This window comes from Gouania willdenowi, chromosome 3 (assembly GCF_900634775.1).
Source record: "Gouania willdenowi chromosome 3, fGouWil2.1, whole genome shotgun sequence".
Taxonomy (NCBI): Eukaryota; Metazoa; Chordata; class Actinopteri; order Blenniiformes; family Gobiesocidae; genus Gouania; species Gouania willdenowi.
Window position 1 is genome coordinate 3833291 of NC_041046.1, and position 17775 is coordinate 3851065.

General features: G+C 34.4%; 1 protein-coding gene across 2 annotated transcripts in view; it reads right to left on the minus strand.

The window, feature by feature from the left end:
• Positions 1-7182, minus strand: part of ano1a (anoctamin 1, calcium activated chloride channel a) — a 61688-nt gene extending 54506 nt beyond the window's left edge. The window contains exon 1 of one of the 2 annotated variants that reach the window (XM_028475958.1): positions 6967-7182. The gene's annotated coding sequence lies outside the window, so the exon portion shown is untranslated. The remainder of the gene's footprint in view (positions 1-6966) is intronic. The other variant, XM_028475949.1, reaches the window with a different exon arrangement.
• Between the last annotated feature and the right edge of the window lie 10593 nt (positions 7183-17775).

Genomic DNA, 17775 nt, shown 5'->3' on the forward strand with positions numbered 1-17775 from the left:
ACAATTATTCCAGAAAGTTCTTTCTTAATAATATGTTATGGTTTTATTTGTTTTTCAGGAAATGTACTTTAATATCTTGATATGTTTTAACTGCCAACTGTAGATTAAATAAAGAATAAATGAAACCTTCACATATTGTTTTAATCTAACTAACAGTAACATGGGTATTAAATACATATATGAGAAACACAGTATTGTTTTTAAATGAGGAGGAAATGCACAAACGTCTGTGCTACGTGCTAGCATGCTAGCAGCCGTGCTGAATGATGCACACCCACGTGCACGTGTATGTGCACATGCCTGCAGCACAGAGAGAAAACCATTGGAAACACTTTCACTTTAAAAAAACACAAACGTCTTAAACAAACTACGAAACACAAAACTTTAATTCTATCTAATCCAACATGGATGTTAGCCTGCGTACTTCACCTGACGTTAGCAAAGGCAGCGTAGCTTGATTATTATTATTATTATTATTATTATTATTATTATAATCATTACCATGTCGACATTGATCATCTGTTTTACAAGGCAAACAATTTACTAAAACATTATGAAAATATTAATAAAAAACATTAAAATAAAGTCACATGTCCATTTAAAAAAGAGTCACAATAGTTCATGAAAGTTAAAAAAAATCATAAAAGTAATAAAAGAATTTAAACTGGCTAAAACCAGAACGTACAGATTAGCTTGAGAAGCTAATGTTAGCGTGTTATATATAACGATGTGATGATCTTATTTATCTATGGAGGATCACCAAGATAAGGTGTGTGGAAGGTTCTGCACACATAAATTAGCATTTGTTTATTTAAGATCATATATTTAATATCATCAAATTCAACCATGTGAGCTAAAATATCCAAACATTACATTTGTGTTTTCCTCCAAATATTTAAAGGCATAACTTTGAGTGAGTTTCATTTATTATTTAAGATTTGACCATAAAGTTGCTCCTATAAATATAAAATTAATGCCAATAGTTGCCTCCATTAACTGTGTTAAATATGTATTAATCAGGAATATTATTAGCCTGTGAAATCACATCTGATTAGAGAAAGAAGATGAAATTAAACCAATATATTTAAACAAATGAAAAAACTCTGAAACATAGAATCAGAAGCTCTAAGAAATTATCCCGTACGGCAGAACTGGTAGAATGGAAATAAATCACAATCATAACTAATTTATGGACTAGAATGAACCTATTTGGTCTGTTGGAATAAGTCAGTGAAAGAAAACAACATGTGGACTTTAAGGTTCATGCAGAACATCACCTAGATGTTTCACCTATGTTTCACCTAGATGTTTCACCAAGATGTTTCACCTAGATGTTTCACCTAGATGTTTCACCTAGATGTTTCACCTAGATGTTTCACCTAGATGTTTCACCTAGATGTTTCACCTAGATGTTTCACCTAGATGTTTCCTGGGAAAGTTATTTCACACCAGTACGTTGCATACCAAGGTTTCAAACCTTTGACTTTAGAGCAGAGATGGACTTTTAGAGCGATCGTTGTTCACTCAGAGATCCAATGGTTTTCTAACTGAGGTCCAGGGGTTAAAAAAGGAACTTTTAAAGACTGGTAAAGAAAAATGTGTAAAATCTTAATTCATTTAAAAAAGTGTTATTTTAAATGTGACATAATGAACTTTCAGACGCGAACAAACTTTTTATTTTTGAAGGAAAATCATCTATTTTCACTCAAAACAACCAATACAAATGCAGGGTCAGCCTTAATGTATTTACAGATGTATTATAGTAGAGCTCCTCTATAGTGACACAATTCAGTTGATCAAAGGTAAATATGAAGAAAGTTATATTTTTTCAAGTCTCCACTGTAAAAAATAACTTTAATATCAGTGAAATTAAAGGACTTGACCAAACCAGTAAGTTAGTTAATAGTTTTAGTTTTTTTTTAACGGATCATGTGAATTTCAACTGCTGATAAAAGTCTATAAATTTCCTCTTTTAAACTACAAATAACAAATTAAAGTTATTTTATTAAACAAAACTGATGAATTATAATATTTGATTTGTAGTTTGTTTTTGCATTTGTCACAAATGTCGACGTAACGACAAGATCTTTTCTTTAAAGAAGATTTTATCTGCAGATGAGATGATTCATTTATTCCTATAACTATTATGAAACTAACATATTTACAAATAATGCACTTGTTTGGTTTAGTTTGGCTTAATGAGCAAAACCAGTAGTTTCCCATCATCATGTGAAATAGACATAAAATACAGAATTTACTTTTTTTTTTTTGCATTTTTTTTTAACAAAATTAAAGTAAAAATCTCACACAATTGTCGTCATAAATAAATCATCAGAGAGACAAAAATGTCAAATATCACACACAATCTGACATAAACTGAGACGATATGACAGACTTCACTTTCTGAAATGAAAATATGACACAAACTAAACCCTCACCAACATGTTTTAGGGAAAATATCACACGTTTACAACATATTTCTCATTAGCCCACAACAAGTGGGCTAATGTTAGCTTTAGCATGTTAGCTAAAGGCTGGACGTCAAAAATCACGTGATGTCAGTGTGTGTTTGTTTCAGTGCATTTCTCATGTGTTTAATATGAAACTAATGATAATAATTAACCATATTAAACGTGTTTGGAATGATTTGAGGAACTTTAATCACCTGTAATGAGTCAGATTATTAGCGAGGAAACAAACCAAACACAAATGTGTAATGTGAGCTAATATGTGAAGACTTCTTCGTTGGTATAAAAGCACATTATAGATCTTCACTTACAGATGAAGAAATATTGTTCTTAACTGTTTGTTTTATCATTGGTTTACACAACATTTATTAAACATTTTATAAACATCAGAAACAATGAATAATATGAATAATATGAACAATAAATCAGGCAGTAAAAGCCTATTGGTATATATATATATATATATTATATAGTTATAATAGAAGCAGACGTGATGCTGTAACCTGCAGACAGACAGACGTCACGTCTCAGTTCATGTTATGACTCAACACGACGTGTTTTTACTGTAAATTATGTCTGAAAATCCAAACTGTTTCACTGCTTTTGAAAAGTTGAATCTGATCGACTCTAAAGCACAGGAATTACCACCAAAAAAACTACGTACAAACACACGTTTAATATTGTAGAAAAATATCAATAAAAAGTCAATATAAAAATATATATATTTATTATTTATATTAATTATAAATCATACCAGTACAAATTCATCAACACTTTGACATTTCTGATAAAGACGATTGTTATGAATCACAAACCATACATCACCCTCTAATTATTGTAATTGTAGGAGTTATTATTATTATTTTTACTTTTCAGCAACTTACTGTGTCATAGAACTGCTCCTAAACTATTAATGCAGCATTAATGACACGTACAGTATGTGTCGTCTCATAGGGACAATGTCAAGGATGTGCAGTCGACCTTTATCAGAGCCAAAGTGTCAAGGTCAATGTCAAGGTCACGCAACAAAGTGGGACCTTGTTTTCCACAAGCCAAAGCTTGTATATATATATATATATATATATATATATATATATATATATATATATATAAAATTGTTCCGTATCTGACTTATTATTTTAAAGTTTGGGGCAAAAATCATTTTTCTTTTACAGAAACTAGCGTTGAGAATTATTAGTGGAAACAAGACATTTATAAACCCAATATAATAAATCATATTTATACAACATTTTACATCAATTTTCTGAGACGTTTGTTACTGTTTTTCAGGGTTTCTAAGGTGGGGTACACCCTGGACAGAGCGCCAGTCCATCACATGAGCAACACACACACACACACACACACACACACACACACACACACACACACACACACACACACACACACACACACTATATTATAGTATATTACAGTATATTGAAGAGTATATTTATTCAAACTATTGATCAGGTGATCATAGTTGATCAGAATATTGTTCTATTTTTATAGGTTTGATGTGTTTTCAGTCCCAGTCTCACCTTAGATTATTGTTTCTAATATTTGATTGATTGATTGATTGATTGATTGATTGATCATCTAATACCACAGAAGGTTTCCATAAACACACAGTTAGAACTTCGCGTGTCTGACAGTATTGATTAATCTGAGGTAATGATCAGATATGACAGGTGATGAACAGGTGAATGATCAGCTCTAGACGCACACACACACACACGCACACGCACACAGGTGATGCATGTGCAGCAGGAGGAGGGACGTGAACGCGCCTCTTACCGAGCACATCAGCAGGGTTCTCATCCTGTGGTTCCATAACGATCCGTTCTCACGCACGGACGCGCGTCCACTGGAACCGTTGGACTTATTATTATTATTATTAATAATAATCTTCTTCTTCTCACGCTGTGGCTGTCACCTCAGAGGATACTCCGTCCGTTTCCGTTACAGTAACGTGTGGCGGCGCGGGAACGATGCTGCGTTCACTGACGCGGAGGAGCAGGAAAAACGCGTGTTCTCCTCTGGTTTAGTCCTACCCCCACCCCCACCCCCACCCCCACGCTGAGGAGTGAGGAGAGCCCTCATACTGGGAGGAATGGGAGCAATCCATCCTTTAACAATAATAATAATAATAATAATAATAATAATAATAATAATATATCTAATCTCTGCTCCTATAACTGAACTGTCATTTGTCGTTTGATTTCTTTCTACTGTTATTGTTGTTTTTTCTAGTTTATGTACTGTATGTCCTTTGTATTTTTGTTCTTCTTATACTGTGTTGTTTGTTGCAAATGTGAATTTCAATAAAGGTGTATTCTATTCTATGTTATTTTATTTATATCACGTGTCATGTTCAAACAGACTGTAGGGATAAAGCTCAGCTATTTATAATTATCCAACCGTCTGTGTGTGTGTGCGTGTGCGTGTGTGTGTGCGTGTGCGTGTGCGTGTGTGTGTGTGTGTGTGTAATTACACAAACATAATTAACATGTCTGGAAAACTTAAAAACAAAACAAAACTTTAGCTGTGGGTGAAAAGTCACACCTGAGGGCGTCGGTCTGTGAATGAACAGATTCTGTTTGTAATTATATTATCATTCATTTGATTAGAAGAAGAAATGAGATCAATGGTGGTGGTGGTGTGTGTGTGTGTGTGTGTGTATGTGTGCGGGGGGGGGGGGGGGGGGGGGGGACTTTAAAGGTGCAGTCTGCAACTCTCATAAAAGTACCTTTTTGCCATATTTGCTAAAACTGTCACTATGTAAGGACAGCTTTACATTAAACTAGTAGTAGCTTGTGTCTTTGGCAGATTGCCAGAATGCACCACGACCGAAACAAAAAGAACCAATCTGGGCAATGATTGTGTTTGATGGAGTGTGACAGCTGTTGCTCACAGGCCCCGCCCCTTTCCCGGAACTAGAGCGCTGTCTTTTTTACAGTGTATGGTCTGGAGGAGTAGAAGATGGAATTGATGACTTTTCTTTTGAAAGGTAATTACTGCTGTTTTATTTACATTATGTTTGATTTGTAATTGTTACACTAGAAATCTGTAGTGCTTGTGTTGTTCATCTGTGTGTGCAGCAGCCTCCGTGTGGGCTGCTGTAAGTGACACTGTGTTGTTGCTGCTGCTGAGGTGTGTGCACATTGAGATAAAGTGTTGCAGTAATATGTGTATTGTGGTTTTATCTGTTTTGTTTTTTTTAAATAAACAATTAAAAACACCGCAAGCAGTCTTATTTAAACATGTACTAATAAAATAATTAACAAACGTCGTATGGTCGGTTTCCATTCAAATATCACGTTCTAGCAGCTCTGTCTAAAGAATGTGAGTGAAGGAAGTGACGTAGTCTACGCACATGCGTTGAAAGGATCTGAAAGGACACAGGTCAGATAGTAGAGCCCAGAGTTCACAGAAAACATTTTAGTTGTTATGCTTCAGGTTATTTATTTTTACCCATAGGTAGATTTTCTATGCAGTAATGTGAGGTGACATTTTTACACACAAAACAATAGAATGTGACCAGCAAACCAAAAATGGATTGAAACACTTTTTGTACCACAAATAGAGGATTAAAAAAAAAAAAAAAAGACAAATATTAAAACACAGTTAAAGTAGTGGAACACACGGGAACATTTTTAAACCCAAGGCTTTTCGTTTTCACTGCTGTTATAACATCAAATGATTGTTGATTTAATGATTTTAATGTTCTTATTGATTTCTAAACTTGTGAAATGTTTTCTGTTGCTCTTTTAAAGCACATTGAATTGCCTTGTGTATGAAACGCGTTATACAAATACATTTGCCTTGGCTTTGCCTAAAGACAGAGGAGGAACACACACACACACACACACACACACACACACACACACACACACACACACACACACACACACACACACACACACACACACACACACACACACACACACACACACACACACACACAGCTGCTGATTGTTTGATTCCCATAGAAACAGAACAGATCAGATCTCCAGAGGAGGAGGTCTCAGGTCTCCATCAGAGCTGTTCCATCATGTCCTCCACCCACACACACACACACACACACACACACTCACACACACACACACACACACACACACACACACACACACACACACACACACACACACACCTTCACCCCTTTCACAACACACCTGTCTGCTATGGACCACGCCCTGCTCTCTCTCTCTGTGTGTGTGTGTGTGTGTGTGTGCGTGTGTGCGCGCATTGACGCGTGGAACAGCCACACTCTCCTACCTTGGTACACAATGAAAACAATGACTAAGTTAAATAAGTCAGTAAAGTGTGTGAGAGGATCTGAGGAACACCTGTGAGGAAGAGGAAACGTCCTGTGTCTGAAAAATGCGCCTCAGGACGTGAGAGTGAGTGCGTAAAAAGGGGGCGTCTGTGTACGCACCATGTCTGTCTGACACACACACACACACACACACCACACACACACACACAGGTGAGTCTTTACCTTATTGAGTCCAGAGCTTTGGAGACGCACTGATCAGACCTGGAGACAGAGGAAGGATCCACCCGGGTCACACACACACACATCACACACACACATAACACACTGTGTGCGCACACACAGGGAGGAGGAGGAAGTGCCTCATGTCTCCTCAGGTAAGCAGCCATAGGCCCCGCCCACACAGCCGCCTGGATACAGGTGAAGTCATCAGAGAATTATCTATGCAACGTGACAGTGAGAAGAAGCTAAAACACACAGCAGATCTATCATAGACACACACACACACACACACACACACACACAGGAGCAAACAGGGAGTTTCCTCAGGTGAGACAGACATTCCTCAGCAGGTGTGGACTTGTTCACACACTGCCCACTGGAGCTACTGGGTGGGTCTGAGGATGACCCCATCCCCAACCTCACCCTAAAGCAGTGTTTCATGTCTCACTCTAAAGCAGTGTTTCACAAATGGGGGTACGTGTACCCCTAGGGCAGTGGTCTGCTACCTTTACTCTCAAAGGAGACATTTTTCCTCATCGTGATTAAAGTCTTTACATTCTATACAGTTAAAATAAGACTGCATCATTTTACAAGTTAATGTATATGAAAGGCTACAAAAAGTAACATGAATATAATAAAACATGATCATGTGATCAACACATGCTAATTACTCATTTCTTGCCACACATAAAACATACATATTTAACCTGTACATTGGTGGTTAAATGAATCTGTTCCCACACAATTAAAATCTGTATTTTCTTCCAGAAATAGTGTTTTTGTTGGTTTAGTTTCTTACCAGGGATTTAAAACTTAAGGTTAGTCACAGGTGGAGGAAAGTTGATGATCTGTAGATGTTGTAGGAATGTGCTGAGTCATTGTACAACCTGATTTATTTTAACAAAATTGGTTTATCAAAATTTATTTGAAGGTCATGTCATTATTTATCAATACCCTCTTTAAGAAATAACAATTCATTATTCTAATATGTTTTAAAGCTATAGGGAGCCATTGCAAAAAAGTCAAAGAGCCACATGAGGCTCCAGAGCCCGAGGGGTACACGATGGCACTACAGGGGGTCCTAAAAGTCCCTCCTTTCTCCTTTCCTATCCACTGTTCCTTAAACCTGGAAGTGTTTAAGTGGCGGCCATGATAAGGAGCATTCCAATTCTCTTTAAGCGCAGGAAAATAGGCTGAATGCTTCCTTTATAACCTCCTTTAGCCTAGGAAACACTGATACATCCTTTACCAAAGGAGACGAGATAATGATCACCCACAATTCACTGCAGCGACAACATTTAAAGGGAAACACACATCAGAGTGTTCACAGAAACTCACAATGACCGACAAGTAACGGAGATGATGTAAGTTACAAATGCAGTAATATGAACAACTTTAAATAATATAAAACCCATATTTTATGATATGTCAGACTTATTCTCAGATTATAACTGATATGAAATTGATCAAAGACATTTTTATCCATGATGTTTTATTCTTCATAATTAATATTAGTGAGTGTAAGGTGAGTGTGATCAACCATTCTCAATGTGACGTTCTTTTAGTTTACCTTTAGTTCCTCGTAGCCATGGTAACCTCTTTTCCTTTGACTTACATTTAAACCTGTGATTTGTGACATTATATCAGTGGAAAATATTAGAAATGAGTTTTTAGTTTATTTTAGGAAATGTGTAGTTTTTTTACGACGACAAACATCACTAACTGTCGTGGCCATCAGATTATTACGTCACAAACGTGATTGCCTTTTCCTAACTCCTCTCCTAACACCTTTCCTTAACCCTGTGATGTCATCCACAAGTGGATAGGAAAGGAGATAGGAGGGACTATTTGGGCGTGAGATAACCGAAAAGGCTAAAAACAAAATCTGTTCAGGAACCACTAAATTGGTTCTTTCAACCTTGGGGTCGGGATCCCATGTGGGGTCGCCTGGAGTTTAAATGGGGTCGCCTAAAATTTTAGAAAAATGTAAATAGTTTTTTAATTTTTTTTGTTGTTGTTGTTGTTCTTCTTATTAAAATAACAAACAATCTGGAACAACTGTATTAAATAAATCTCGTTCAGCTAAAATGCAGTAAAAAAAAAGAAAAAAAAGTGAGCTTTAAACGTGATCAAAAACCGAATCTAGAAAAAAATGTTTTTTGGGGGGTCGCCAGGAATTATTGATATTAAAATTGGGTCCTGATCTAAAAAAGGTTTGAAACTACTGCAATAAATACTGTTCATTTCACTTATTTATAAAATGAGAATCTTTAAAACATGTGTTATCACTCTTTCATTATGATCTATAGATATTTTTAAATAGTTTTATAAAGGGGGACTAGGATTTAGAAATAAGAGAAAGGAGGACTAGAGGCTAAAACGTTTGAGAACCACTGGTTTAAGGAACTGTTGCAAAACCGGTTCTTGGTTCTTTTACCTACCAAATAATAACGCATGTTTATTTCCTTATTCAAAGTGTGTCTCAGAATGAAGGCAGCGTCTCGTTTGCCAACGAATCATGAGATCCAGTGTTTATTGTAAACTGCTGCTTGTTATGAAATAATAACTTTGTGTTTTTTTGCTTTTTCATAAAGTAGGAAGTAGTATGGCACGCTGTTTTAACATTCAATAAGTAGCGGTGCTCATAGGTGGAGTTTGTGGAGTGAAAAAACAATCCACATCAATGTTAAGTGGTGCTTTGAGTGTTTATGAAGAAGCGCTACAAAAATCTCATGCATAATTATCATTACATATGTCACGGCAAATTTGCGGTTGACCTCATTTGGAGACATGATTTATTGCTCTGGTTGAATGTCCAGGCGAGGCATTGATGATTTTATAAAAAAGGTTTATTATAAAACTAAATAAAAAAGAGTACAAAGATGGACAAAATTAGTGACCCTCCTGGGCGGACGTCCGATGACCGAGTGGCCCACAGTTCTAACTCATCATATATTCCCCCTCAGTCCCCCTCCCTCCTCCCCCCAGGAGATAAAGAGGACAGAGGAGGTGAAAGAAGAGGGTGAAAAGAGACAGTTTCTTCTTTAGGTCAAAACAACCAGTTCTCTGGTATCTCCTGATTGTCGTGAGTGTTAGAGGTGTGTGCGTGTATGGTGTTTGTGTGTATGAATGGATGTGTATTGGGTATGTATGTGTGACTATGTGAGTGTGTGTAGGCATGTGACTGTGTGATGCCTCCGTGTCTGATGGATAAGATGTGTTTTGGGAAGCTGACCTCGAGAAGAGAGCAGAAAACATGAGACAGCAGAAATGAAAAGTCTCAACTTAAAGCCATAAAAAGAATAAGGTCTATGAGTAAATATGTTAATAAACATAACTAACAATTTTGCCCTGACACATACAATAATGCAAAAATGATTCGTAATGTAACTGATAATATTGACAACAAAAATTCACATAAATGTATTGTTTAATGTTGTAAATTCATGATAAAATCAGGTCAGTGGACGCAGTACCACACTGCATACTGCATACAAAAATAACAACAAATGAATTCATATGTATTTTTATACAGTCACTGTGTTTTATGGCACTTAAAATATGTGTATATTATGTGCATTATATTAATAATTATATTATTTTGTATTTAATTTGGAAAAACTATAATAGATAGATATAATGACCACTAGAGGGGTGGGGCAATGCTCCCCCCGCCCCAACCCCACCGAAAACTCAGCATATGGCGATACTTGACATTTTAGACATCTATGATTCAATCACGACATGCATCATATCCATAAAATACTTTAGAATAGTTGCAATTGTACCAGGTGATATCTAAAATTCTATTCTCACTAGTAATAATAATAATAATAATAATTTAGATGTAGCTATCGGTTGAAAAAACATCCAGAATGCAACAGTTGATATCTGAAATGTGAAAACACATTTTCACTAGTTACAATTGTTTAATAACATGTGGAAATTGAATATAAATATTTATCTATAATTGTTATTATTACATGTGAAAAAGGATTATATCTGTATATACTGTATATGGTTTAACTAGTCCAAATGTAATTACTACATGTGAAAATACATTTGTAAAATGTAAAAATTGTTTTCTAAATATTTAAAATGAACCTTTCTGCATATCAAAATGTAATTCCCACGAGTGAAAGTAAAATGTTAATTAGTAAACAAATCACTCTGTTATTCTACGTTCGTTTATTTCAGAAGCAAAAACAAAGTGTGAGACATCGTTACAATGTGTGAGTGTGAAACGTTTTTAAATAAAGTGTGTTTTACAGAGAGAACGGTGTGAGTGTGTCTCCATGTGCTCACACACACACACACACACACACACACTGGAGCTGTTTGCTAAATATTTCTCATTGGGGCGTCACAGTAAACAGGGTGTAAACCATGCAGGTAGCGTGAGGCACCCTGGGCCTGATTTACATGACTTTAGTGAACCTATCGTGTTTCCTTTAATCCTCAGCCTTTCTTTTCCTGGGTGTTGTCTTACAGGACACACCCAAACCTCCCTGAACGTCTACAAACAACAATGACATGCAAAGCTGGAAAATGATGGAGTTTTACTCCTTTATTCTCTGATGGAGAAACATTTTAGATGTTCTACAGCTCAGTGTTCTCACTGAGGTTTAGTGGTGGACAGGGTCTGAGACGCAGGCAGGATACCACCATGTGGACGGGACCATCCAGGGTTCTCAGCAGGAATTTTTCACATCGTAGGGGAATCGCGGGGTGTGCTAGTGAGCAATGCTGGTGCAATGGTTGTTAGGGGGTCTGAGGGCATCTCCCCTTATGAATTTTAACATTTCTAACCCTCCGACAGCCACATTTTGTGAAGTAAAGCTAAAGTTTTTTTTTAATGAATCTTTGTTACAGCCTTACTTTAAAACCAACATTTATTTGTTGAATTGGTGAAGGGACATGATGAACGTAGTTAGAGACCTGCAGTTATGTTGGGACTGTTATGGACACGCCCCCAACTCATTCATTTAAAATGTCCTATTATTTTATTTAGTTGATTGTTTTTGTTTAGATTATGAAGTATACTGTTTATATTGGACAATGATTGTGATTACCATATAGAGGATGCACACAGGCAACATTGGGGGTAGCTAAGTGGCTACAGGGGTCCTCAGGGTCCTCGGGTAAAGACAGGGGCATCTGAGCAAATCGCCTGTATTAAATAGACCATGCGGCTGATATATGTGTTTCTGGGTTATGCAGATTAAAAAAAGAGTTTAAACAACACGGGCATGTTTAGAAATCCCATCAACAGAAAAGCACCATACGCAAGTTGAGGGGACCAGCATAGGGGGCGACATCATAGCGTAGAGGATCTAAATCATAGTGTAAAGTCCACGACCTTCAACAGCTGGTGAGAATCCTTCCATCTCTACCAGTCTGGACTGAGAGTTCCCACCACCAAAGGGGGTTAGAACCATAGGTTGAGATCCTATGGTTCTACCAACACCAGCAGAGGGCAGTGTTCAAAGCTTTGGAGAAACCTGAGGAAACAACATGTGAATCATTAGTGAAGAAGAAGAACGAGACAGTGAAGAACCTTTGTTGACTATACACAGGTTAATTTCAGACTCCTGCATCTAGCTCTTCATCATCATCATCATCTTCATCATCTTCATCATCTTCATCATCTCACCCATGAATGTTTCCATCATATGTCTCAGCTTGTACAGATTATTCAGTGCATGACTCAGCATGACTCAGCGCTGACTGTTGATGAGTCAACTCTGTCAGAGCTGAAGGAAACTCAAGCACGTTATTGAACGTATAGTTTATTGTTAGTGTAGAACCATATAAACCTAAACATGTGTTTATAGATGTGTGCATGTATTTATTATTTCTTCTTCTATGTATTTATGCTGCTGTGACTAAATGTCCTCATTGTGGAATAATCTTGATTTGTTTTATACGTCACAACACGACAATCCCACAGCTTGACTTTCACTTTTTCCATCTTTTGTTTTTAAAATTTTCAAAATTTGTTTTGCACTTTTTTGATGATAGATTCTCAGTCACCACTAGAGGGCAGTCTAACAGAGTGTAATATGTGGTGATGCATGGAGGCTCCTGACTGCTGCTCTATTTATATTATACACTGTTTTTACGGACCCCTGGGAGTACCCGTACCCCACTTTGGGAACCTAGGCTTTATATGAACATTAGTGTCAATAGTGCTAAAATATTTGATGGAGATTAATGAATGTAATCGTAATGAACACGTTGATGTCTTTTCATAAACTGTATCCCATGTTTATTTTTTAAACATTATACGTTTTTTCTGCATCAAAAGAACAGATTGTTAGTGTTTTTCCTCAGGGTTGAACGATACTCTGAGTTCACGATACGATACAGTGATGAGCTCGTGATAATGCTACGATATGGAATTATTGGAAAGAAAAAAAGTCCAAGAAAAACAGCATTTGAGAAAATAATCTGTTTTTATTTGACTTTAACTCTGGACATGATTATATATTCACTCTGAGTCAGAGCTTTACAACTAAATGAGAATATAATAAAAATAAAAATAAATTATAACAATCTGGATATAGTAGATTGTGTGGATTATTTTTATCTGTTTATTAACCTTGATGTTAGGGATTATTATGATTGATAATGTCAGATGTAGTGATGTTAGTTAATAAAGTAAATAAACAATGTGATGTGTAATATATACTGTGAAGCTGCTCATGCTTAAATAAACAGCATTTTTTTAACATTTAGTCACAAAACATGTTTAAAAAATGTATGTGAATTTTTTTACATGTTACTTTTGACCAGATTTACAGCAACATTTGTTACATTTGTGATATTTCTTTTCTTTATATAATAGAATTCTAAATTTAAATGTAAAAGAATAAATCTAAATGTTAAGTATTAGATCTAAATCTAAATTTTAAATGTAAATGTTGCATCTAAAACTAAATAGAAAATCTAAATGTAAATCGAAATTTTAAATCGATATATTAAATCAAAATGGTAAATGTAAATCGAAATGTAAAATTTAAATCTTAAATCTAAATCTCAATATTAAATGTCAAATCTAAATATTAAATGGTAAATCTAAATGTCACGGGTAAAATAAAAATTGAGCTAATATGCAAATTCACCAAAAGAACCAAATTAAAGCCCACGTTTAACATTTAGATTTAAAATTTATTACTTACATTTAGATTTAACATTGACATGTTCGTACAAAAAACATCACAATTTTCACAAATATTGCTATAAATTTGTTTTTTGCTGCTTAATGTTTATTTTATTATTTGCATCTTTACACACACACACACGCACGCACACACACGCACGCACACACACACACACATACACACCAGCTAAAGAACACATTTTAACCCTTTCACAGGATGAACTTTCCACTTCCTGTTGATACACTTCCTGTTAGTTTGAACCCGTCTCAGATTATTAGAACATTTTCTCACAGTCTGTTCACTGATAGAGTTTAACAAACAAGGCCACGACATCAGTGTGTGTGTGTGTGTGTGTGTGTGTGTGTGTGTTTACAGTTTTGAAGCTAATTGCTTTTCATCAGCTGCAGGTCTGAAAATAGATGCTTTTCATAAGTTTTATATATAATTAATATTTCTGTGTAATCCCACAGCTAGGGCTGGGCTATTTGGACCAAAATCTCACTATTATTTTCTCAAAATGGCAGTATGCATTATAAAATTTATATTTTTAACTCAAATGTTCTATTTTTTTCCAATTTGCTGATGAAAAATGTCACATTATGTCACATGACCATTTATGAACAAATAGCTGTACTATGTGCATGAATGAATCTGGATATATTGCCCAGGTCTATAATGACCCTGTTTTTAAATCCTACATTTACAGTAACACCAAAGACTTGTTTTATTTCTTCTATAATTAGTTTTCATCATGTTTGTTATAATGTGTAACAAATATAGTCGTTAGGATTAATGTACAAAGTGATCAAATATTTTCATACTGTATTTCATTTATTTGAAAAACACTGGGTTAAAATATCATTGTTACATTAATGTTGGTTTGGTGAGATATGAATTATGATAGAATTATTGTTGTAATTTTGTATATTTGTGTTGTTGTTCGATGTGTTTTTTGTTTGTCTTTTGTATGTTTTTCATGTAATTTTCAGGTTTTCATAGTTGTTTGTTTTCTTTTAGTAATATTTTATATATTTGTCTCAGTTTTCTTCAGTTTTTAGAATAATTTCCTCCTCTAATGACTTTATAATTTAACTTGTTATTTATTTATTTGTCTGTTAACAGTTTAACTGAAAAATAATGGATGGATTTCATGTTTTTCTTTTTTTAAGTAAATGTCCAAAATGGGAAAAGGAAGAAATGATTTTGAGGATGATTTTTTATTTATTTATTTTTCAATCAGGATTATTGATCCTGGATCACTGATAATATCTGGAGAGTTAATGTTAGTGGAGAGTTCACTCTAGTTCTGTTCATTTCTGTTGTTTAAAATGTATTAAATAAAAACTTATTTTTGCATTTTAACAAATTTAATAACAAGGAAAATCTAAAACTATCCGTGTGTGAACATGTATTTTTAATAAGTGGCTGTTCCATGATGATTAAAGCTACAGTAAGTGATTTTAATAACTCACATTATATGGAACACAACAGGTCACACCTCATTTAACTCTAAATGTGCTGACGGTGCAGGTTGAGCAACGTCAGGGTTTAAAACAGCACAAAAATTATACTATTTATACAGTTTAAAACATAAAGACAGACCTACATAAACAAGTTACATACAGAATAAAAACAATAATCTAACATTCATATGATAAATATGTTAGAGTCACTAATGTACAAACAATATAAAAGTATAAAAGCAGTGATTTTAAAAGTCAGAGTTTTCTAACCGTCGACTCCCATTTTAGTTTATTAATAAAGCTGTTATGAAGTCAGTGATTCTCAACATGTGGTTCTTTGTGTCTTCATTTTAGTTTTTATTCCCCCAGAAAACCTTAAAGACCAGAAACTTTTTACCCTTTATACATTTTCCTTTGTCCTATTTTTGATTTTAGCTCCTTTTGCCAATAAATATCAGCTTTTCCTCATTTTTGTCCATTTTTGCCACTTTTCATCTAAATAAGCTCCTTTGGTCCATTAAATAACACTTATTTTCTTTTTCTACATTTTGTCTCTTTTTGTTCCACATTTTTGCCCTTTTTCACTATTTTGTTTTTAATACTATTGTCACAATATATTGTTTTGCTCATTTAAGCCATAAATACCTCCTGGTTCTTCTTTATTAGTCATTTTTTCTGCCACTCTCGACTGTTTTTGGCCCATTTTAGTCACTTTTCACTCTTTTCTTGCCACGTTTTTGTATTTTTTGAATTTTTTTTTTTTTTTTTTTTGCCACATTTTACTAATTTTTTTGTCATTTCCTCATCACTGTTAACTCTTTGTTAACTCTTGATCACCAGTTGATCAATCGAACATTTTCAACACCTAATTATTCTATAAAAAATGAATGGGATGATTTTTTGTGGGTGTCACATTCCACACGGGTCTGTTTATAAAACACCAACAATATCTAAGCAATAGGAGGAAGTGGGACTATATTTATGTAATGTAGGGATATTTTCAGATTGAGCAGGATTTGGGAAAAATGTGGTTTCTTTTAACAATTTGAGATTAAAAATGACTTCCATGGGATTATGTTTTAAAGGACCAGATTTGGCCCCCGGACCTTGAGTTTGACACATATATTCAAGCATGATTTTTATATGGCATATTAAATATCAAATCACTCTTTACAAAATGAGAACAGACACTTTTAGCTCAGAGGAATGTTACATTAATTCTGATTAATTAAGACTAACGGAACACAGTGATTTAATCAGTACCATAATTAATTAATTAATTAATTAATTAATTAATTAATTAATTATAATAAGGATTCATACAAATTAATTAATAAAAAGTTCAATAAAAACTGTTCAAATCTCATAAAGACTAAACACAAGTTTTTTTCATCATAATCATTAGCATGTGATGCAGATTATGACAAATGTTCTTCACAATATTTTAGATTTATCTGAAATAATAATGTCATACTTCTTCTTGTTGTTCCTGATTATTGATTACTCTGATTATTGATCACTCTATGATTACTGATTACTCTGATTACTGATTACTCTATGATTATTGATTACTCTATGATTACTGATTACTCTATGATTATTGATTACTCTATGATTACTGATTACTCTATGATTACTGATTACTCTGATTATTGATTACTCTATGATTATTGATTACTCTATGATTACTGATTACTCTATGATTACTGATTACTCTGATTACTGATTACTCTATGATTACTGATTACTCTGATTATTGATTACTCTATGATTACTGATTACTCTATGATTATTGATTACTCTGATTATTGATTACTCTATGATTACTGATTACTCTATGATTACTGATTACTCTGATTATTGATTACTCTATGATTATTGATTACTCTATGATTACTGATTACTCTGATTATTGATTACTCTATGATTATTGATTACTCTATGATTACTGATTACTCTATGATTATTGATTACTTTATGATTATTGATTACTCTATGATTACTGATTACTCTGATTATTGATTACTCTGATTACTGATTACTCTATGATTACTGATTACTCTGATTATTGATTACTCTATGATTACTGATTACTCTATGATTATTGATTACTCTGATTATTGATTACTCTATGATTACTGATTACTCTATGATTACTGATTACTCTGATTACTGATTACTCTATG